Source organism: Leptidea sinapis, chromosome 34, assembly GCF_905404315.1.
Source record: "Leptidea sinapis chromosome 34, ilLepSina1.1, whole genome shotgun sequence".
Taxonomy (NCBI): domain Eukaryota; kingdom Metazoa; phylum Arthropoda; class Insecta; order Lepidoptera; family Pieridae; genus Leptidea; species Leptidea sinapis.
The window spans coordinates 4,028,645-4,054,492 of record NC_066298.1 but is presented as its reverse complement, the minus strand read 5'-3'; the positions used below and the strand labels follow the sequence as shown (position 1 = coordinate 4,054,492).

At 33.9% G+C, this 25,848-nt stretch overlaps 1 protein-coding gene across 3 annotated transcripts in view; it reads right to left on the bottom strand.

The window, feature by feature from the left end:
* LOC126974953 (somatostatin receptor type 2-like) overlaps positions 1-25,848 on the bottom strand; it is a 147,165-nt gene that overhangs the window by 101,405 nt on the left and 19,912 nt on the right. For 2 of the 3 annotated variants that reach the window (XM_050822711.1, XM_050822714.1), the window contains exon 2: positions 11,331-11,397. The exons of the other annotated variant lie outside the window; for it this stretch is intronic. The gene's annotated coding sequence lies outside the window, so the exon portion shown is untranslated. The remainder of the gene's footprint in view (positions 1-11,330; positions 11,398-25,848) is intronic. 3 annotated transcript variants of the gene reach the window in all.

Genomic DNA, 25,848 nt, shown 5'->3' with positions numbered 1-25,848 from the left:
ACGCACCTTGGTAATAATAAACATAGTGATTGAGTTCACCAGTCAAATACCTTATGACATTGTGAAGCGGTGCTGGGAACGTACATAAAGTACATCTTAACAACTATTTGCTAATCGCATAGAAGGCAGTAGCGAAACATAAAAACAAAATTTCACTTAGCTCAGTATTCACGCACATTAATTGGCTGCGCCGATGACACGTTTTTTTATTCCACGGAAAAGAATAAACAAAGGATTATAATTTAAATAAAACACTTTTAAATAATTAAAATGCGTGTAACTGTGTAATTGTAACTGTGTTTTTGCATTAGATTTTTGTCCCCTGAAAACGAGATCTGGAAAGGAACTTGAAACGTCGGGTTAACTAAAATAAAAATGTAACTTTTACGCAAAACTCTAATGCAAAAACACAGTTCTGATTCAAATATTTTTGTTAAAATGGGGATTTTATGTCACTTATTGCACGTTAAAATCTATCGAAAATTAAGGCTTCGGATCTGAGAAGAATGGACATAAAAACTCAGCCGGGCTCCTTTTTTACACAAAAATTCTGTTACAATATAATTTATTAATTCAATAGCCTGAGGACGGTCGCTTCATTCCCAATCTGTAGTATTATAAAGAAAATAACTGATATTATTAACATAAACATTATTTAACAATTCTTTTAATTTTCGTTACACATTTATTTTATACATTTTCTGGGATTATGTTGTAAAAGTATCGTCCAACAAAAAACTTACTATCTCGGCTTACTTGAATAGTAGGTACAACTTTTCATTTATTAGTTTATCGCATCGCGTCAATTATCTCGCGGCCCCTGAACGTATCTGCGTCATTGATCTAAAAATGACTTAAATTTTGTTATAAAAAGTGTTTTGTTTAGAGAACGTTATGGATCACAGTTCTCTTCAACTGACTCTAATGAATGTGCTTCGAGATTCACACTCTGCTCTCAGCTGTCAGCACTGAACTGTGTACAGTGTTGGATAAATTATGTTTGTGTTGGCCTTATATCTGATTCTTTGAACACCTTTGCTGAGTGTGAAAGACAAAGAAAATATGAAACATTCTTCGATATATATATTTTTTTAATGGAATAGGAGGACAAACGAGCGTACGGGTCACCTGTTGTTAAGTGATCACCGCCGCCCACAATCTCTTGCAACACCAGAGGATCACAGGAGCGTTGCCGGCCTTTAAGGAAGGTGTACGCGCTTTTTTAAAAGGTACCCATGTCGTATCGTCCCGGAAACACCGCACAAGGAAGTTCATTCCACAGCTTTGTAGTACGTGGAAGAAAGCTGCTTGTAAACCGCACTGTGGAGGACCGCCACACATCCAGATGGTGGGGCTGATATCCTAACTTGTGGCGTGTCGTGCGAAGGTGGAATATGTAAATAAATAAATAATTATAATTGCATAAAACAGGCAGCCATTTTCTTATTCCACTAATTCTTCACAAACACACATTTTTTGTTTTATATATTGTTATTTTTAGTTTTGTTTGATAACGATTTATCATAACGATTATTTTTAGACACCCATATTAGAAATCCATACATTTCAAGTTCATTATCTTCAAAAAAACTGCCTTCAATATATAAAGCACTGCTTTTTTGCTTCTTAAATAGACATAGAAATTTGTACTCATAGATCCGTGCACCCGCGCATTTACATATTGTGTATACAAATTCATAATTCTTCACAGATCAAATTATTAAAGAAATATAATAGATGTCAGAGGTCATCCCCGATCGGATTGACTCTTCGGCGTTTTTTTTTATGGAATAGGAGGATAAACGAGCGTACGGGTCACCTGTTGTTAAGTGATCACCACCGCCCACAATCTCTTGCAACACCAGAGGAATCACAGGAGCGTTGCCGGCCTTTAAGGAAGGTGTACTTTTTTTGAAGGTAACCATGTCGTATCGTCCCGGAAACACCGCTCAAGGAAGTTCATTCCAGCTTTGTAGTACGTGGAAGAAAGATCCTTGAATACCGCAATGTGGAGGACCTCCACACATCCAGATGGTGAGGATGATAACCTAACTTGTGGCGTGTCGTGCGAAGGTGGAATTCGGCGGCAGCGTTGCGTAGAGATATGGGTTCTCTCTGCATCATCCACCGTATTTATCACGGGGAGTTGTTGTTGCGGATGTCCATGGGTGGTTGTCTCACCACTCCCATCCCGTGAGCCTCTTGCCCGCTTGCCTCATCCTATTAATATTATAAATGTGAAAGTTTGTATGTCTGTATGTATGTTTGTACTTCTTTAACGCAAAAACTACTGAATGGATTTTGATGTAACTTTACAATAATATAGCTTACACACCAGAATAACACATAGGCTATTATTTATAAAACTATCGCGTGAATTATACTTTATATGGCAAAACAACGTTTGCCGGGTCAGCAAGTCTTATATAAAAAAAAGATGTTTGTCTATAGTACTCACATATTCTGGTTGCGTTGAAATTTTAGATAACACCTTGCTTCATCTGTACACGAATACTTTTATAAATTGATACTAGGGGCTTAAGCATGAAAATTTATGTATAAGTCAGAGCTCTATAATTTTTAATATATGCTTGCGAGGAAAATGTGGAAGTACAACAAAAAATTTTTTTGATGGTAATTGATACGCCCTGCCCATTACAATGAAGTGCCAATCAGGATTCTTGAAAAACACAAAAAATTTGAGCTGCAATACAATTGCGCTCGTCAAATTGAGACATAAGATGTTAAGTCTCATTTGCCAAGTAATTTCACTAGCTACGGCGCCCTTCAGACCGAAACACAGTAATGCTTAATAAATAATTGTTCAAACATAACGTAGATATATTTGAAGTAGTTTTAACAGCCTTTAAAAAAAAGACTATTGTTTTTTATTCTTCCTACTGTGACTTCTGTGGAAGACACACTACAGCCACTTGCCAGTATTACGTTAAAGAAAACTACCAAGCTTTGAGTATGTGCTTCCTAAGTTAAACGTTAATGATCGGTGCTAAGATTAAACAAGGTTTTATTTTCTTGTAATAATGAATTGCGTAAACTTTAATAATGTATTTAATAAAGTCAATTTTTTTTATTTTATTAAGAAAATAATTTATGTTATAATAACCTTTATCACACAACCGTTTTTTAACAATTCTAAAATTGAAATCGATATCAACAAATTTATAGTTGTACGTTACTCACTTGAATTAATACATGAATCATCCATTGGATATATTTTACCAAGGACGTTATTAGAACTAACTGCTAGATCTAATCCAAGGCTATAATTGAGTGATGAAACGATGCCTATTCAAAACGTACTATTAATAATCGAGAGACGAGAAAATGAAGGTACAGATACAAGCCTTGCGTTGATTATGATACGATTGAAATTCGTGTGCAGGATATACTGGAGTGTAAACTGACGAGCATTTAGTTGACCACGAATTAACGCTTGCGAGGATTGAGCAGCCATTGTGACGACTGGCTGGCTTTCAGGGACAGACGCCGTATTGTTTGTAGGTTATTACGAGTATGTAAGATAATTCATTATAATAGAATAATTCGACCTTAATTTTTCTTGTCTTACGGATGGAACAATCACAGATTTATTTGGACAAGTCCATACGTTTTTTCGTATTTTATGATCATCCAATTACAATACTATTGTATTTATAAGAAATTGTCAACAAAAAGTCAACAGTGCGATGTCGTGCTGAGCAAGTGTAATTCCGTTTCATCGTAATATTTTATTCAAAAAGAAGTATATAAACAGTAAAAACTTGATAAGAAGTGTGTTCTTTATGTTAATTAATATCTAAGCTGAACTACTAGTGCTATTAAACATAAAATCAGTTAGTTTAGTGCTTATTTTGAAGTATTCAAACATGAAATCTTGTGATTGATATTGTTGTGAGGTGACATTGTGTGTCCTTCAGCTAATAAGTTCAATGACCTCAGTTAATGTTGTGGCCAGTAGTGCAATATTGGATGCCTTATTTCAACATTTGCACTCAAGACAGTTTGGCGTTGCGGTATTCAAGACTGTCCAAACTTAAACAGTTGAAAGTCCGTGGTTCAAATCTCGGCCGTGAATAACATTTTATTATTTTATTTATTTTAGTATATTCTTATTATAAATAAAATATGAAGTTTGCGTGTTGCAAGTTGACAACAGGAAGCAGTGGTGAGATTATCACTTGCACTAAATGTAGACAAAATTATCATGTTCAGTGCCTCTTTGCAACTGATAATAAAAAGGAATTAAAAAATGAGTTGAAGAAGCATTGGATGTGCCCGGAGTGCTCTTTAATGTTACCCAGGCAAACAAACAACGATAATACTCCTATACGTAGTAGTGGTGTCATTAATAAGTCAAATGAAAATATAAATTTTAAAAGAGGTGGTAGTTCATTTTCGCGTATTCATGTGGACACGTCATGTGAAGAAGCCGAAAATGATAACAATTTACTGGAGTTGATTAGGACGGTTGTCACATCGGAATTTTCAAGCTTGAAGGATGAATTTAAATCAGCACTTGTTCCACTCAAAGATGAATTAATATCGATTCGACAGGATTTCAATTGTATTAAGGAATCTTTGGACTTCTTTAATTCAAAATTTGATAGTTTAATTTTACGTATTGAAAAATGTGAAAAAGAATTAAATCAGCATAGTGAATAGTTATCTGAGTTTGAGGAAGTAAAATCTACAATGCAATCAATCCTTACAAAAAACAATAATCGTGAGCAATGGGCTCGTCGATCGAATATTGAAATCTATGGAATTCCTGAACATAAAAATGAAAATCTGTATTCTATTTTACAAAATGTTGCCAGCAAAACCTCCATTAAAATTGATCCCAGCACCGACATTGATTTTATCACCAGAGTTGCCACCAAAAACAAAAATAAGGATGCTAAAAAGTGTAAACCTATCATTGTGAAATTTTTAAGTCGATGGAAAAAAGATGAATTCCTTGCACAAGCAAGAAAACTAAAGATAAAGGGTAATGATTTAGGTTTTTCAAACAATTATAATAATGTTTACTTTAACGAGCATCTAACAAGTTCAAATAAAACCTTGCTGCTATCTGTAAAAAAAATAGCAAAGGAGAAGAATTATAAATATGTTTGGATAAAAAATTGCAGTATAATGTTAAGACGTTCCGAAAATAGCGCTGTACTAAATATGTAATGTGAATGATTTAAACAAAATTGTATAAGGATTACTTATATATCTACCTATGGCACATCATGTTATGGAGTCTTTTTGTTTTCCTGCTATAGTTGTTTATATCTTTATAATGCATTTTGCTCAATTTTAATTTTTAACGTTTGTGAAGGCATTTGTGTTTATAAGTTATCTTTTATATGGGTTTTTAGTCGCGGAATCTATTTAATGTATGTTAATATAGTTATTTTTTATATTTATTATGTAATATATTATAATTTTTCTTTTAATACCAGGCAAATATTGAATAGTGGAGTTATAATTATTATTTTACAGAATTTTTTTGTACGTGTAATTGCTTTAAACTTTTTAAATCATGGGATATAATTTAAACATTTTGTACCAAAACGTACGAGGCTTGCGTACCAAAACTAATAAGTTCTTCAGGGCAATGTTGCATGGGGAGTATGATATTATCTGTCTTAGCGAAACGTGGTTGTATGATGGTATTTTTGATTCCGAACTCTTTGATTCAAGATACACTGTCCATAGATGTGATAGGAATTATAATGTACGTGGTGACAAAATGGGCGGCGGTGTACTTATCGCCTTAAAGTCTAACATAACAGTTCGTTCGTCGACATCCATTCAATTGAGCAACTTTTCAGCTGAAATAGTGAAAGTAACAGTATCGTTGATGTCTACTGCAATAACCAGGTCACTTCATATATATTGCTGCTATTTCCCTAATATTAACCATCATTGTGAGAGGCTTATTGATTTCTTTGAATTGGTTTCGGATGAGAAGCTAAATTATCCTAACGATAGTTTCTTGGTGTTGGGTGACTTTAATGTCCCGACTGCGCAGTGGGATAGGAATGACAATGTCATGATCCTGTGTAACCTTTGCGACGATAATAGTCTGGTGTATGCCTTGGCCAACTTTATGAATTTTGCTGATCTGAGGCAATTTAATTCAGTTCATAATGTCAATGGCAGATTTTTAGATCTTGTTTTTAGTGACTGCCACTGTTCCGTTAGTCGTTGCACTCAACCGCCTGTTAAAGAGGATGCACATCACCCAGCTCTGGGAATATTATTTTCTATCCAGAACTTACGATTAATTAAGCCAAATGCTAGATTGATTCGACTTTTTCACCGTGCTAACTACGAGGAAATCAATAATGCACTGTCCGATATTAATTGGTTTGAATTATTGGATGGCCGTGATATCTTGGATGCAGTTAATGTTTTTTATGAAATAATGCATAAAATTGTAAATGATTTTATTCCAGTCAAAATTTTAAGAATTACCCATAACTTTCCCTGCTGGTACCCTAGATGCTTAATAAAAGTTATTAAAGAAAAATTAAAGTATCATAGGAAATGGAAAATTTATAACAGAATTTCTGATTATGATACGTTTAGTCTGTTGCGTGATCGCGAAAAAAGGTTACAAACTAAATATTATGACTTGTATATTTCAAATTCTGAAAACAAAATAAAAAATTGTAGCAAATTCTTTTGGTCATTTGTCCGAGCGAAAAACTCTTCTAGTTATATCCCTGATATAATGAATTTAAGCGAATTAACGGCAAGTGATGGAAATGATATTTGTTCCCTTTTTAGTAAGTATTTTGAATCCATTTATGAATCACCTGTCTTAACCTACAATAATAATTGTGTAAGTGCTTCGAGTAAGTATAGCTCTGTTAGCATTGGATCAGTTTCACTTTCTGCTATTATAGTAAAGAGATACCTCAGTAAACTGGATATTAATAAGGGAAGTGGGCCAAATGGCTTGCCTCCTATTTTTTTGAAGACGTGTCGTGCCTCTCTATCTCTTCCTCTTTATTTATTATTCCACAAATCTATTTGTAGTGGCGTTATGCCTCAACTGTGGAAACAAAGTTATGTGGTACCAGTTTTTAAATCAGGTGACAAGCACAATGTGAAAAATTACAGACCCATATCCAAATTATGTACTATTGCTAAACTTTTTGAAAAAATTATATTTGATTGTGTTTTTCCTATTCTACGACCCATTATTATTCCTCAACAGCATGGTTTCGTTAGCAATAAATCTGTGGAGTCCAACTTATGTGAGTTTGTTCATCAGGTAACTACTGCAATGGATCAGGGCTTCCAGGTGGATGTTGTGTATACCGACTATTCAAAAGCTTTTGATAAAATCTGTCATCTTATTTTAATTCGTAAAATTGAAGAACTCGGTATACATGGCGACCTGCTCCGTTGGCTTACTTCATACCTCAGGGATCGAAGCCAGGCTGTTACAGTTAAAGGTTACTGCTCTACGTTCGTGCCTGTTACTTCTGGTGTTCCTCAAGGATCTCATCTTGGACCCCTTTTATTTAACCTATACATAAATGACATTATTGCAGTATTTAAACATTCTTCAATTCTTCTCTATGCTGATGATATGAAGATATATAAAACAATAAGTAAACCTTCGGATTGTAGCTTATTACAGGATGAATGAATATATGAAATATGAAATATCTTTTTCTCGCAAAAAAAATGCTATTAAATTCAAGTACACTTTAAATAAAAATCTTATTGAACGGGTTTCATGGGTGAGAGATTTGGGCGTTCACCTTGACTCCTCGTTAACCTTTATTCACCACTATAGATGTGTGACTGCAAAAGCCTATCGCATGCTTGGGTTTGTTCTTAGAGTCAGTAAAGATTTTAAACATATTACCACCTTGATTCTTCTATTTAATGCATTTGTGCGTTCTTTACTTGAATTCGGCTCGGTAATTTGGAATCCTCATTACAATGTCCATATTCAAGAAATAGAGAAAATTCAAACGAAATTCTTAAAGCATTTAAAATTTAGGTGTTCCGCTATCGATCAATATGTTCCTAACTTAATCTCTCTGGAAAAACGTCGTAAGGTAAAGGATCAAAATTTCTGCTAAAATTACTTCATAATATGATTGACTCTCCACTTCTTCTTAATTGCCTTAATTTCCGATGTCCAAGACAATCTTCGCGAATTAAATCTTTATTTAGTTTACATACTACACGCACTAACTATGCACAAAATGCCTTCATTCATCGTTCTTGTTTAGTATAAAACAAAGAATTCTGTTCAATTGATTACTTTTCAGGGTCGATACAGAAATTGATTGAACAAATTAAGAAAATGTCTTAGTTTTAATTAATTCTCATTAGTATTATATATAATAAATATTGCATCTCTTTATTAACTTAAAAATGTATGCTATTATTATTAATATTATTACTAAAATCATATATAATTTTCTATAAATATTTTGTTATTTTCAATTCAATATATTTAATTAATATTTATTATTTTCATTACAAATAGGTACTTTTAAATTGTAATTAATTTGCTCGCATTTTTCTATGTACTATTTAATTGTGGAAACTTTTATTGGTCAGTGATTTATATTTTAAGTTTTATTTTTTAAGTGTATTAAGTTGTACTGTTTGTTTCCCGAATAAAATAAAATAAAAATAAATAAAAAAATAAAATTATCTCTTATATCGTATAACATAATATTATGTGATATAAATTTCAAATAAAAGCAAAATAACATAGGTAGATGGTTGAAACTGATGTCAGTATTTTCAGAACCTTAGCAGTTTTACTTCAAAAAATACAAATATCGTATAAAGAGAGATTAGATGTGGATGCGATAGACATACAAAAGCGGATGGAACGATTTTGATAATTTTTTTATGGATTCTTCAGATTAGCTCAGCGAGTGAGTCTGTTTTCGGTAGCGATCGAAGTAGTAGATTTTTCTTGTTTATTTTTGCAAGGTTACTATGTTACCAAAAGAAAAAGTCTGTATAAGTTTCATGCTACATCTAGAACTTAATCAATAAAGTTGACCTCAAATTGTGATAAGCAACGCAAGGGCATATTAAAGAATATTATTACAAGTCAAAGGTATTATAAATTAAACTAGCTTCATTAACAAATAACCGCAACGTACACCTGGTGGACTTTTGCTTAGTCTTTGTTACACAATGAGAAAATATACATTATTTATAGGAAATACGGATTTCCTATGGCTTTTATAAGTTTACTTGGATAATACAGTTACAGTGCAATATACATTGTAAGAACTTATTAACTTAAAATTCAAATTTTGTAGGTAATATTCGAAATTATTTACCCAAAATTTTTGAAAACTATCCAAAACGTACTTTTACTGTGGATATTGACTGCCCGATTTATTAAAATATTGTAGGATGTCATTTAGGAAGATTTTGTGTTTTTGCAAGTATCTCGACGGCGGTCGCGTCGGAGTTAGTGGAAGCTTTGGCTGTAGTTGCGATCAACCGTATGTTGCACAAATTTTTACTCCTGGTCATCCCACTTCTGCATGTTTTTAACAACAATCAAAAAGGTTTTTTGAGCTGTTGTGTTATAAAGAATTGTTCTTTGAATTAATATTACCATGTGGTATTTGTATTCCACCCAATATTTTATGATATTTCCTATCACATTTCTAATAATATATAATGCTATAATGTATATTCTATATATATAATATATATTCTATCGCTCGCGGGGGGCGCGCAGAGATATAAGGCTGGTTACCGAGGAAACGGCTTTGAGGAATCGTACGGAGTTAATTTGGAAAATAGTTTTGATTCGGAATTAGAAGCATTGTTTATTTATTACAAACATAATAGAATTTTCTTTACAAAACTAACAGTGTCATGTTATATAGTATTAGTGTACAATCAATAAAGTTTCGTACAATTTTTATCTAGATTAGACAATTGGCATGGCTCCAACTGCAAAATTTAGGGGTATTTTGGTGATATTTTTTCGCACTGTCTATGAAATTTAATGACATAATGAATTTTCTTCTCGTATTCTGTAGACATAACATTATTTTTTATAAAAATATAAGCTTTATATAAACCGTCAGGAAATGGTAACAGATAGCTGTTTTGGCGAATTCTCGGGATAAATTCTAGCAGCCTTAAAACTTAATACAGCTACGAAGAGTAACGAAGTATATTTTAAAATACGTACTCTTTGCAACTTACCTTTGATATCGATACTTGAAATGACAGAAAGTAGACTTTATAACACAACAGCTCAAAAAACCTTTTTGATTGTTGTTAAAAACATTCAGAAGTGGGATGACCAGGAGTAAAAATTTGCGCAACATACGGTTGATCGCAATAACGGCCAAAGCTTCCACTAACTCCGACGCGACCGCCGTCGAGATACATGCAAAAGAACAAAAACTTCGTAAATCACATCCTACAATATTTTAATAAATCGGGCAGTGAATATCCACAATGAAAGTACGTTTTGGATAGTTTTTAAAAATTTTGGGTAAATAATTTCGAATATTACCTACAAAATTTGAATTTTAAGTTAATAAGTTCTTACAATGTATATTGCACTGTAACTGTATTATCCAAGTAAACTTATAAAAGCCATAGGAAATCCGTATTTCCTATAAATAATGTATATTTTCTCATTGTGTAACAAAGACTAAGCAAAAGTCCACCAGGTGTACGTTGCGGTTATTTGTTAATGAAGCTAGTTTAATTTATAATACCTTTGACTTGTAATAATATTCTTTAATATGCCCTTGCGTTGCTTATCACAATTTGAGGTCAACTTTATTGATTAAGTTCTAGATGTAGCATGAAACTTATACAGACTATTTCTTTTGGTAACATAGTAACCTTGCAAAAATAAACAAGAAAAATCTACTACTTCGATCGCTACCGAAAACAGACTCACTCGCTGAGCTAATCTGAAGAATCCTTAAAAAAATTATCAAAATCGTTCGATCCGCTTTTGTAGGTCTATCGCATCCACATCTAATCTCTCTTTATACGATATTTGTATTTTTTGAAGTAAAACTGCTAAGGTTCTGAAAATACTGACATCAGTTTCAACCATCTACCTATGTTATTTTGCTTTTATTTGAAATTTATATCACATAATATTATGTTATACGATATAAGAGATAAATTCTTATAAATACAATAGTATTGTAATTGGATGATCATAAAATACGAAAAAACGTATGGACTTGTCCAAATTAATCTGTGATTGTTCCATCTTATCGTTCCAGCTACGAAGAGTAACGAAGTATATTTTAAAATACGTACTCTTTGCAACTTACCTTTGATATCGAGACTTGAAATGACAGAAAGTAGACAGCTCAGCAAGATCTATTTACCGGAAGCTACCTGCCAACAAAAAACACAAATTTCATTACTTTAAACGTAGAGATAAAGAAAAAGCATCATCATTGACAAGAATAATTAGGATATCTGAAATATCTGCCAGGTTTCCAGTAGTAGTGTTGAGGATCGTAGATAGTAACATTCTACATATTCCGAGCACTCTTTCTGGGCCCCACACGTAAAAGAGTCTCGACACCAAATGGCACAATGAGGTAAAACTCACAGACGAACTGTTTTTCATTTAAAAGTGTTGGTCTTCCAGATAATCCTAATCGAAATATAACTTTGATCAAAGTTACATCATCTGCCTTACTGCAGGAGTAAAATATATCTTTGGTATCAATGAAGTCAGGATATTGACAAACGGATCTTGTGTTAAGGCAAACATGATCTGACAATACTCATTTAAATAGCTACCTAGCTTTTTTTACTTTCACGCTGAATGATTATACATGAAACACACGAGGAGAGTAGCTTCCTGTTCTTCATCTGTAACAGTTCCTGGCATCGCGTTGGAGTAGCTTTTGAAATTTTCTAAGTCCAGCTGATCTTAGCATTCTTCGGCTCATCACATCTTCAATAAAATTATGTGTTCTTTATTTCAGAGTCCGACATATCTCTAGCGCGGTACGTAATCAAGTTAATTCCTTCTATCCGCATTTCACCAACATAAACTGAATACGTTTACAGCTAAAACGCGTTTAAATGCTGAACGCCGAAATAAGAACGGCTAATGGCAGGATATCCAAGCGCGGCTGACATTTAGCGCTAAGTTTTTGGTGTAGCTTGCATTAAACGTTGTAATTATTGTAAAAATAACAGCAGTTACGTACTCCAGAATACGTACAATACCTTTATTTAAGTATAATTATTAAAATACATAGATAGTTAAAACATAAAATCTATTGAAATTAACTCCTTTAAACATATATCAATTTACATTTTAATATTCTGTTATTTTATACTCTATTACTTGTATATTCGTAATCACGTTCAAAGTGTTATGGTAAATTGCCGATTTTTTATCGGCTGTACGATATATGAACAAGCTAAAGCTGACTAATTTATTTTATCTATACCCATGTTTTAAATCCACTATTAAAGATGTTTTTTATGGAAAAGGAGGACAAACGAGCGTACGGGTCGCCTGGTGTTAACTGATCACCGCCGCCCACATTCTCTTGCAGCACCAGAGGAATCACAGGAGCATTGCCAGCCTTGAAGGAAGGTGTAGGCGCTTTGTGCTTTGTGGTTACTAGTATGGGCTTCTTTAATGTTAGCAGTAAGGTAACTGTTTCAGAATCTTTTATAGAGGATTCATATTATGGGTGTAGATAAAGTCTTGTATGCAACTGTTGATCATTAAGTATTAAAGCACTTATGTGATACTATTATCAACCCACATTAGTGTTTTTATACCCCTTATTACACAACAGTTGCATAAATAACTATTATAGTTATTGCTGGAGATACTCCTTAACTATAGAACATTACAAATGAAAGCTAAGTTCTCTCATCATCGATGGCCGGATACATGAAGGGCGGCGGGGCGTACACTGGGGGAGAGGATTGAGGCGATAATTACATTTCTCGCTAATGAAACGTACACACGTGAGCCTCATTACTATCCAAGACCAAACATAGAAACAGACCGCTATTACTCTTACTATCAATATTTACTTTACACAAATCTTATATACAGCCCAGTGGCCAGTGACTCTGCCTACTGAGTGAGACGTACCGGGCTCGCATCCCGGTAGGTGCAAACATTAACATTATGATGAATATGTATGTTCGTTTCCGCGTCATGGATATTTCGGTTTAAAGACATTTATTCTCATAAGATTTAACATAAAATCACATACATGAGAATTTTACAAAAAATATACAATATAATATTAGTTTAGGTTACTATGACTAAGTATGAAAAGCAAACAAAGTGAAAAATTACAAACAATGGACAAAAAAAATGTTTATATGTATTTATGTATGTTAAAGTAAGTATATTGTATTAAATATATCGTTGTCTTGTGCCCATAGTACAGGCTATATGATGAGCAAGATGTTCCCTAATGGTAAATGATAATGTGGTGCTCATTAGCTCAGTAACTTCACTAACTACGGAGCCCTTCAGACGGAAAAACATTAATCCTTGCACTTTTACTGCTTTACGGCATAAAGTGACACCGCTCTCGTACCCTCAAAGCTGGCAATGACAGATTCGTTCCAAAGAAGACTCTCTTGTGTGGCAAAGTAGTTTTCATATTACATTAAAATCTTCAGACACCAAATAAGTTACATATATATTTTTATTTTATGAAAATAAGGGACGAGATAAGCAGGACGTTCAGCTGATGGTAATTAATTGATACGCCCTGCCCATTACAGTGCAGTGTCACTCAGGACTCTGTGAAAAACCCAAAAACTCTGAGCGGCATGACAATTGCGCTCGTCACCTTGAGACATAAGATGTTAGGTCTCATTTGCCAAGTGATTCCACTATCTACGGCGCCCTTCAGACCGAATTACAGTAATGTTTACATATTGCTGCTTCATGGCAGAAATAGGCGCCGTTATGGTCCTGTGCAAAGGAGCCTCCTACTGGTATATTTAAAAGGAGGACAAATGAGAATACGGGTCACCTGATGGTAAGTGATTACCGTAGTCTATACTCTCTTGAAACACCAGAGGAATCACAAGATCGCCGAATAAACGTACATATTAACTCTAAAACCGATAACACGTTGGTAGAAAACAAACATCACCTAAAATGAGAAAAAGAAAACATAATGAAATGAAATAAAATGAAATGAAAATTATTTATTTAGATTTATTAATTCGGCATACAAATATTTTATTGTCAATCTTAGATTAAGGATAGGTCTCCGCTGTGCTCCAACAATATACCGCAGGCAGTCGCAAAGTGCGGCAACTAATATTACGCCCAAGTGGGCCTACTCGAGCTAGTCTCGAACAATGTGTGACGTTGTCGTGCCACATGGTCTGTTTATAATTGAAACTAAAATGCCGGGTGGTATATAATTGAAAATAATAGTACAAGAAATAAGAATGACACTTTGATCACATATCATCAGTAAGTATTTTGAATTCTTTTAATTTCAATGTAAAATAACACGAAGCGTCTAATACAAAATTTGAAAGACGCCATTGAGTGTCAAGATGCCACGCACACAAGCATCTAATAATTGCCGTAATAAAAAAGCTATGTTTCTTAGGTAGTGCGTTATGTAATTGGAGCGCAGCGGAGACCAATCCTTAATCTAAGATTATTATGATATTGTCTGTTTTGAGAAACACACCTTTATCAATTGTAAAGTTTGGTTCAAATATGGCCGCCTAAACAAAAATCTCTTTTGGTGCCATCCGGATCCATATCCAAGAGTATCTGAGGAGTCCCTGATTATTTAATTGTGTAAGTTCGGGATTCACGTTTTTTAATAACGAACGATGAACTTTTGAGTTTGTAAATTTAAGCCGGGCAAGAAGTTAGACTCCATTCACACCAATAGATTACTGTAACTTTTTCTTTTTGTTGGATTAGATTATAGATAGTTGGATTATAAGAAGATCACCTACGTTTTTTGCTGGTGAGCTAAATTATCTATGAGTGGTCCCCTATTTTATTTCTGTCCTAATGCAGCATTTCGTAGTAGAAACTAGGTGCTAGGTAAAGTAAAATGCAACAAACAACGCAAGCATAATACGACGGCCACTAATCTGGTAAGATGCATTTAGAATAGTAATAACAATAAACCTATTTTATACCAAGATTCATTCGTTCGTGTATGATTCAAAAATAAGATTATTCGCTGTTTTATATTCCATGAATGTTAAAATGAGCAGAGTTTTACGTAATCTGCCTTTATATTCATGATACCCGCACTGTTGCGAAATGTAACGGTTACAACCAATTTAACACGTGACTCTTTTGTAACATGCCAACCGTTGTCAATAAGGGTTGTCAACAAGTTGGAAAATGTTTTACTTCTTGATCCAGCTCCTAAAAATATGAGTAATAATAATATAATAATAATAAGCATATTTATTCAAGAGTTAGAGATACCATATTTTAATGTGTAACTTAAAAATATTCCTTAAACTAATGTTATTACTTAAACTATAATCTTGATCCCATCCGGGTATATGCCTCCTCCATCTTCTTCCACGACTCTCTATTTTTTGCTTTCTCTAGCCAGTTTTTGCCTGCCACTGTAAGAAGGTCATCACTTAACCTCATTTTGGGTCTGCCTCGGTATCTGTTACCTGAGGGACCACTCCATCTTGTCGCTTTTAGAGTCCATCTTTATTCTGGGACCCTAGCCACATGTCCTGCCCATTGCCATTTCATTTTAATGCATGTTCAAGGACATCTGTAAGGTTAGTTTTTTCTCGATGGTTTTGTTGCGGATTTTATGTATCTTTCTGAGCCTCAAGATCTCTCCATGGCATGATGTGTTGTTAGTAACCGATGTTTAATTTTATTTGTGTGCATATATATTAAAAATATATATATAAAAGTATTAGTAGTATAAGTACATAAACGTTTCAATTGTTTAAATTATATGTTTCGTGAATCATTGTAACGTTTTTTTTATGAAAATAAAAGACGAGACGAGCAGGACGTTCTGCTGATGGTAATTGATACGCCTTGCCCATTACAATGTAGTCTGCTCACTATTCTTCAAAAACCCAAAAAAACTGGCACTATAATTGCGCTCGTCACCTTGAGACGTAAGGTGTTAAGTCTCATTTGGCCAGTAATTTCAGACCCTTCACACCAAAACACAGTTATATTAACACATTACTGCTTCACGGCAGAAATGGGCGCCGTTGTTGTACCCATAATCTAGCCGACATCCTGTGCAAAGTAGCCTCCCAAGTAATTATTATTTAAGTCATCTACTAACGTCAGTAAAGCCGTGGTTCTAAAATTGCAATTGTTATTATCAAAACAAGATAACAAAAAGAAGGCATTTTGTTTTTGATCAATCACTTAGAAACTATTAATATTTGAGGGATATTGGGAAAAGATTATTAAAAAGGAGGAAATGTTAATAAAATGTAAAGAAATCACACGTGGTAGAAATAAAACCTTCAAAAATTTTGGCTTCGAGTGAGATAATTGTAAAATTTCCGGAAGAGGATTACTCGTGTTGTAGGTTTTAGTAATGATCATAGTGGTACAACGTTTGATAATTGTTTTACATTTTATTCGCATATGTAATATATATTGAATGTTATTTGAAAACCGTACTGAAGAGGAAAGCCAGAAATTCAGATAGCAGAAAATTCTAGTGCTGATATCAACCTGAACGCTCCCCGTCATATATTTGGTAGAAGATGCAGAAGCAGTAAACATTTCAACGTAACTCTGAAGAGTCAAGCCGATGCGCGGTAATCACCCGTTTTAGAGGTATACAGGTACTTGTCAATATAATATAATATCTGGACGACCGAGCCTTGCTCGGATTTTTAAGAATGTACGATACTTGAACAAAAACAAACTAATAGAATATCTGGATTTGAACCGGGGTATTCTGCTTACCGGATCACGCAATTTCCCATCTGAGCTATTATAGTCTTGTATGTAGTGGCGAAATTTTGTATTATTATGCCATTATAGCTGTTTCTCATTAAAACACGGTTAAAACTACATTTTTTTTTTAAATTGAAACCTAGCTAGATCGATTTATCGCCTCATAAATCCCCCTGTATACTAAATTTTATGAAAATCGTTGGAGCCGTTTCCGAGATTCAGATTATATATATACAAGAACTACTCCTTTAAAGATATAAGATATCTAATTAGAGCTGAAAATTACCTAAAGTTCGAGAAATCTCTCGTTAACTCTCAGGCAAATTTCATCTTGGAGTGTTTATCGTAATATAAAAGTATTTTTAGCCCTCGACGCAAACGAGGGGTGCGACATGCTTAATGTGTTTGTGACATCTTAACTCTCAAAGTAATGGATCGATTTGCCATTGACATGACGAATAGACTTTGAATATATCAGCGTATAGAAGACCTGACAGTAATAATGCGTGACCAATTTTGATTTGTCCATGTGTGTATTAGCTAGTGGTTACCTTGTATATTAGAAATGACATCAAAAATAATTCTAAAGGAATCAATTTTGAGAATAAAAAAAGACTAGTATAATATTCAAAATACTAGCTTGCAAATTACAAACTTGGCTGTCTTTGCTGTATCTCTGTGAGAGATGTTCTTCTTGCTCGCTTAGAAAGAAATAAAGAATAAACATGTATTCAGTTAGGTCAAAATGACACTTACAAATGTTAAAGACTTTATCACCACTTCGAAAAAGTTGAGTTTTAATAAGAAGAAGTGGCAAGAAACTCATTGGATTTAAAGTCATGCATCAAAATAACTAAAAGTTCTTAACTTACTTGTTTAAGATGAAAAAAGAGAAGGAGAGATTCAATTCAACTGAAAAAAAATAAATCAAAAAGTATTAATTAGCACACACAGTAACTAAGTAAAATTATTATGCGAGCTATTATATATTTCAACTAAAAACTTAAATGTCCCCGAGAAGCCCAGCCATCGCTTTCCTCGCCATATCTAAGGGGAGGTATCAACAACCCGCCCCACGACACCACCACGAGTATTTGATTGACTATACACTAGTATATTGTAAGTGGCAAAATAAGAAATATGATCATGAATTAAAAGTCACACATGGTAATTTTGAAGAATTTATTTATTAGTAAAACACGCGTGACTACAGTGAATATAGTGAAAACTCGAATGACCGGACCTCACTAATTATACAGCTTAGGGCCTCGTTCACCATGTCCAAGTAAAGCTGTGATTAGTAACTTCTCAATTAACGTTAATTGGAAGCTACATGTTATGAGTATCTTTTGCCAATTTCACAAGCGAAAATTATGTCTTGAGTAACTACTGATTGGTTAGGTAAGTAATGAAGCTATCACACGTCATATTCGTTCAATTTTACGTCAAATGTCACTTGTCAAACGTCATTGCAGATTGTCATTTATGATTTTGTTAAATGTTGAGCGTTCATTTCACTGTTTAGCGCCAGATGTTTGTTTACCTTTGAAACTAGAAAGCATCTGGAAATAGTATAATACAGTTTTTGTCATTTAGTGGTTACTTGTGTGAATATCATTATTATGGATAAAATTAAAAGAGAGAGAAGTGCATACTTTATACGAGAGGGATATTTTGGTATTATTAAATAGAAATATGGTGATATCTTGGAATTTAAATATACGCATACTTGGTATTTGTTCCATGGAAGAATAATCTTAACTCGTCCAATTGATGATCAATCAAATCGAATTAATCTATATCTAACAATTTATTTTATGCTACCTCTGAAAAGATGCACAAAACAACAAATGATAATACATAATAGTAGGCACATAATATCATGCAACTGTCAAGTAACCGTGTTAATTTGCAGAAGATGCGGCAAATTAGTTACGGGACAGTTAATCTTAAGATTAGTGATACTCTAAGGTCGTGAAATTCGCATGTTATGTTACTATTGACTTTACTCAGTGATTAGCTTACTTGATAGTTTACTTGAATGTGGTGAAAGAGGGCCTTAGTTGTGTGATCCACTTGTGTTTATTATACTCGAGGTTTAATTCACGGACTAGTAAAAAGAGAAGGACTCCGGCCCGAAATATTAGAAAGTGAAGCACCTTTATGGTAGTGTGTGTGCCGTTACGGGCTACACAAATTTTTCTCCCTTAAATAATCATATATCCACAAATACTATAATAGTATTGTTTTTAGACTTTTTCACAACGCACGACGGTATTTTTAAAATATTTTATTTCACGCAAACTGATCTGTCACAGACGATGGCAAATCTCATAATGGCGGCCGATCGACTTGTATTAGTGTAAGTGTATGCGTGGGGCTATGTATTTACACGTTTATCGGCTTGTTTTGGTGCCTCACTGTTATGTAAGGTGACACGGAATCCTTCTTATGTAAAATAATAAGTGGTTTATGGTAAATCGTCCGTGGTTTCATTATGCAGCTTATGTTACGGGTTTCTAGTTCAACAAGCTTGGTTATTGTAAACAAAAAACGCGATTTATGATAGATTCGTGCTGTGATATCGCCGCTCTTTCAGAGTTGTACGAGAAACTGCCCTGGACCGTATGGGAGGTTAAATCTGGCGGGCAGTGTGGTCAAGTGCGACATGTACTCGTACAAAATGGTTCGTTACCATCCTTGAAGAGGTAACGCTTTTTACTTTTTAAATACTTTAGTAAAAGAAACATTTTTCTAAATTTGCTATTCAGCAATTTTGAAATTAGTCATCGTTTGTTTTATTATGTGTTGTTTTAGCTAAAATACTATGTTAAAAGATTCAGTTGTAAAAAAAAAACACTTTATGAGATACTGCCAACTGACAGAAATACAGACAGATTGAAGGATGTCTGAGCCATAATAATAGTGTTCCTGTGGGTTACTCATCGGATATGGTAACCCTAAAAATTGTCTAACACCTCTTTGGATTCTTTCTCATTCCATGAAAACGAACCTCAAGCTGCTCTATGTGGGCGGCGGTGATCACTTATTAAATATTTTAGAGTTCCATTACTGAACACATTTATGAGAAAATAATAAACAAAAACATTAAAAAAAATATGTCACGAAAATAACAGAATGTTGAAGTAATTCATAACTAATTATTATACTGAGTGTTTGTAAGTCTGTGTAACTTGATGTCGTCTTAAATGCCCACAACAATGGGTCACAAGGTTCCTTAGAGCGCGAGCGCACTGGAGCGATCACGACCCGTCTACGACCAGGCTGGCCAAATGCAGCTCAGAAAATTATGAATTTTATATAGAAACGCTGCTGGTTGTAACGTGCACGGGGCCGCTGCGGCTTCCTGGTCGGTGCGACCTGTTCTCTGTGCCTACGGGTCGTGACTGTTGCGGCCCGTATAAGAAGAAGAATAAGAAGAGAAATAAGCAATGACTGCCACTTCCTCGACATCCGTCTCCTCTAATGTCAGCTCATTAACTGCTGGAGCCGCCACTGCAACAATGCGACCCGATTACTCCTGACGAACCGTCTGATCATGGCTGTGACCGCTCCAGTGCGCGGGTACCCTTACTATGTGACCGACCTTCCCCCGTCATATATCTCTACTTTTCAACAAAGCGTGAAATTTTTGGTAGTTAAAAGCAAGTGGTTGTTAAACCAAATTAGTTTAACCTGAAGATAAACTGTATAAGAACTGGGTTACGTTTGGTTTGCCTAGAGCCATCTTTATTTTCTCTGTTGCATAAATAAACTCACTTATAAAAGCTAAAAAACGTGTCATTTAATTAAATCCTGGTTAGAGGTCGCCCGTGTGACAATGCCGAACTCAAACAATTTGCATAAGGCCACTATCCACTCCACTAATTAACAGCTTAACTATCAATTATCATACAAATGTCTCTCGATGCAAACGTGGCGCTGCCATGCGAACATGCATATGCAAGCGAAATGTACTTTGAATAAATTATATGGCAAAATCGACACGATAACACGTCGGCTAAATGAAAAGTTTATTTTATAATGAAATTTTCTGTACCGAGGAATGTTTAATATTAAAGATTTGTCTGAGTCTATGAAAAGACTACTAAGGAGATTCAATGTTCAAAATAAGGTAATTTTTGAGAGTGTGTGATTTTTGAAGGTATGTTTAATGCCGTATTACGCTGAAAGTTTATTCCACAGTTTTCTTGTTCGTGGAAAAAAGTTCCTTGGAAACCGATGTGTAGAGGAATGCCACACATACAGATGGTGAGGGTTATATCCAAGTGAAATTAAGCTGCAGAAATCAGGATAAACAGATCTTTGGAACACTCCCCGTGATAAATGCGGTAGAAGACGATGAAGCGACATCTCGAAGTACTGCCAAGTGATCTAACCGTTCACAGAGTGGGGGATCCTCAAAAAGTTAAGCAATTTTGGGTTGCATTCCATACGAGATGGATCAAATTCCATACAAGACTGAATCTGCTCTTTATTGAGCGCTAAAATGTGGGCCAGCTTAAATGGCACGCTATAGTTTCTTTTCTTTTTGTTTCTCAGTTTTGTTCAAAGCCAATTTAAGATCAGGGGAAGCACAGAGAAAATTTCTGGCTTCCAATTTTATCAATACTCTTACACAAACTTCCTTAGCTTTACAAGATAATCTGATTCCAACACTTTTTTCTTCATTTAAAGTTGTGCAGATAATCGAACATCATCTATAACCTCAATTTCCTTTATGGAATAGGAGGACAAACTGTTATTAAGTGATCACCGCCTCCCACAATCTCTTACAACACCAGAGGAATCACAGGAGGCCTTTAAGGAAAGTGTATGCGCTTTTTTTGAAGATACCCTCTCGATCATATAAGATCAAATCGCCTCAATGTTTTCTTCTCAAAAATTGCCATGACAATTTCTTTAACACCGAAATGAGTTCTGATTTATGATTTTATGTCTACCGATCTTATCCAAATCAAACATTTCGGTTATTTTTTTTTTTTAAATTAAAATGAAAGTTTAAGAATAGTCTTAATATGGCAAACAAACTAAAATATTAAATTTTCATCAAGATTTAATTTGTGTGTATATAAATTAAAGTGTTTGCGAGGACAACACTGCCCTATTTGTTGTAAATAAGTTTCCAATAATAATTTAATCTTGTTAAATCTCTGCAGCAATTTGTTTTTAAACAGCAATTTAGACTCAATATTGAACAAACGCCTGGGGTGTTCAGATTGATCGTCTTTAGTTACATAGTAACTAAGCTTATTAATGAATATTTGATTAAGCAGTAATTGATGAACTCTCGAAACGAAACTATTTTCATAGCCGCTGGCATAATTAATCTTATATATAAAACTCTCGTGTCACAATGTTCGTTCCCGTACTCCTCCGAAATGGCTTGACCGATTCTCATGAAATTTTGTGAGCATATTGAGTAGGTCTGAGAATTGGCCAACATCTATTTTTCATCCCCCTAAATGTTAAGGGTGGTCCACACGATTAATTTTTTATTTTTTTTTTTAATTTGTTTAATTATGAGTCAGCATTAAAAAATACAAAAATACAACTTCAAATTTTCACCCATCTACGATCAACAGTTACTTTTGTATCGCGATTTTAATATCGGCAATACAACGTTTGCTGGGTCAGCTAGTTTTATATATAATTGCGGTGGTCTATAAGCCTGAATCTAATATAAATTGAAAAGTAGACGATATTGTTAAGAAAAACAATTTGTCTATAATTGTATGAAAATTAAATATTGGTTTCAAATAATTTCTCAAACTACTTGTCCTTACTAAGTAGGCTTCATAAAATAGATAATATTTTTACGTGTAGCTTTACCTTAAAAAAACTCTTTTGTAGTAGTATTATTAGTTAAGAGTTTTATAAAATAAATATGATCTGCACTTAGTGTTTTTATTTATATGTGGTAACCGGAACAAAATTATGATTGTCTACACAAACATTTATGAAGTGCATTATATCGATGGTTTTTATTAAAAAAAAATACGGCTTGCACTTCGGGAGTGCCGGCAGAAGTGAAGACTTGAACATTAACATTGTGCATTTTTGAATATTTTGGAATGGTTAGGGAATAACTTCGTGCGAATTGCTTTATTTATCAGTATGAAAGTACTAGCATTTATGTGGTTAAATATAATATTCATTTATTCAAATTCAAATTCAAATATTTTTATTTAAAATAGGATTTATAATCACTTATTGAACGTCAAAATCTACCACCCATTCAAAAGAGACTGCCTCAGACCTGAGAAGAATGGGCGCAAGAAACTATGCGGGCTTTTTTTTTTATATAAAATATGGATTACAATAAACATTAATAATTAAAGAGCCTGAGGGTGTTCGCTTTAATCCCAGTCCGTGGTGTCATTAAGAAAATCGTTTATGCTATAATAACCTTTCCCACACAAACGTTTATTAACAATTCTTTTAAATTTCGTAACACATTTGTTTTGTACACTTTCTGGGATCACATTGTAGAAGCATATACATCGCCCAACAAAAGACTTACTAACTCGACCCAACCGAGTAGTAGGCATAACAAGTTTATGTTTGTTTCTCGTGTTAACATTATGAATGTCACAGTTTCTAGAAAATTCCTCAATGTGCTTATGAACATACAAAACATTATCAAAAATGTATTGAGAAGCAACAGTCAAAATGTTTATTTCTTTAAATTTTTCTCTTAATGATTCTTTAGGACCTAGGTTATAAATCGCGCGAATAGCCCTCTTCTGCAGCACAAAGATAGTATTAATATCGGCCGCACTGCCCCATAACAATATACCATAGGACATAATACTATGAAAATAACTAAAGTATACTAATCTCGCCGTATCTATGTCAGTTAACCGTCTGATTTTCTTAACCGCATATGCTGCAGAACTAAGCCTATTCGCCAATCCTTCAATATGCCCCCATATTGAAGGATTGGCGAATTGGCCCCACTGCAATTGCGCTGTCGTACATAAAAATAACAATTTATATTACATAAAAAATGTAACACTTGAGAATTATTACAATTATTTTACTTTAAAAAGTTTATCTCTCAGATAAATCAACTTACATCTATAATTTCAACGACTGTCACACGAGTTCTCGATCAGGTCACGTGTCCTGACGCGAGTTGAACATTTTATACCCATCCCAAGAAAAGTGCTCAACGCCGCTAAAGTAGCTTTCACTTCAAAAAACGCAAAAATAACACTGGAAATCTTTCATCGCCATTTTATTTTTCTCTCAGTGCGGCATTAAGAAACCTCAAGGAATCATTTGCGAAAATAAAGTACTATTACGTCATTTAAATGCTAAAAAAAAGCTTTATTCAAAAGAACGTAATGATTTTTTTGATACAATATAATATAATGTCTAAATAAAACACTTTTAATCTCGTTATCAGGGGGACTATTCCCATTGGAGTCACCCTGAAAACGAGATCTGGAAAGGTCTTGAAACTCCGGGGTAATATAATAATAAAAATGTAACTTGCACGGAAAATCTAATGTAAAAACAAATAATAATAAAATGTCTAAATAAAACACTTTTAATCTCGTTTTCAGGGGGACTGTTCCCATTGGAGTACCCATAAAAACAAGATCTGGAAAGGTCTTGAAACTCCAGGTAAAATAATAATAAAAATGTAACTTTCCGCAAAAGTCTAATGTAGAAACACAGTTATAACAACACGCGTTTTAATCCTTTAAAAAGTCTTTTATTTAAAATGTGTAACACTCGCATTATTCATTCTTTGAATTATAAAAAAAATTCCAAAATTGACTCCCGTAGAATTCTTTTTGATGTCATTTCTAATAACTACTAAATACTTCCGAGAGAAGACGCGGCGCAAGAAACTCTCCCAGCATTCATTTTTTGCGCTCTTTTCAATAAAAATATACAATTATGTACAGTCATTTCTATCGCTATAAAATGATCACAATCTAGTCTCAGGCTGTCCGATCATTTAGATATTCAGCAGTGGAGTAATAGGATTTACGACAGAGCCATTTTTTTTATAAAACATTTAAAATTATTTATAGACAATGCCTGAACAGTGGCTGGGACTTCATTATAGAAGTGTATACATTTACCCTTAAAGCTATTATGTATCTTATGAAGCCTACTAGAGTTATTACAAGCAATCCCTTATTATTGTAATGTTGTAATAATGAAAATCAAAATTAAGAGCAAAAAGGTGACGATTTTTGTGATATAATGTCCTCACTCCTAATTTATAACGGATATTACAGTTAATCAACATTAAATGCACTTTGTTCTGTTATATCGACCTGATAAAAGTCCACTAGCAAATGGGAATACGATGGTGTCTCGGGGGAGCGGTGACGAGGACACTCGCCGTGTGTTTAATTACCTTCATTGCACTTTGATTGATGATGTCACGACCCGTCCCATATATCAACCCTCACAATAACCTACTTTGAACCAATACGCTGAGAGATCGAACGACTTTGCTGGTCATCACCATTCAGTATTATAACTGTATTCTATACAATATCTAAGCCTTGTTTAGAATGCCCAAGACATTCTATGGTGTCTGTTATATATATAGCTATATCGGTAGGTATGATAAAACTGTAGAATAGACATGTTTATTCATTGAATATATTTCTAAAAACCGATTGAAGGTGATAACGGGAGTGTAGTAAAGTATTTTTTGTACACGCTAATCTCAGGAACAAATGGACAGAGTTTTATGAAACTCTAACGAATCGAACGTAGCCTGGAGGAACATTTAATCTATGTTTGAGCAAAATCGGTGCATGACGAAAAAAGTCATATGCATTTGCATGGTTTTCATCAAAAATAGGCATTCATATATATTTGCTGAATACGATTACTAATTATGA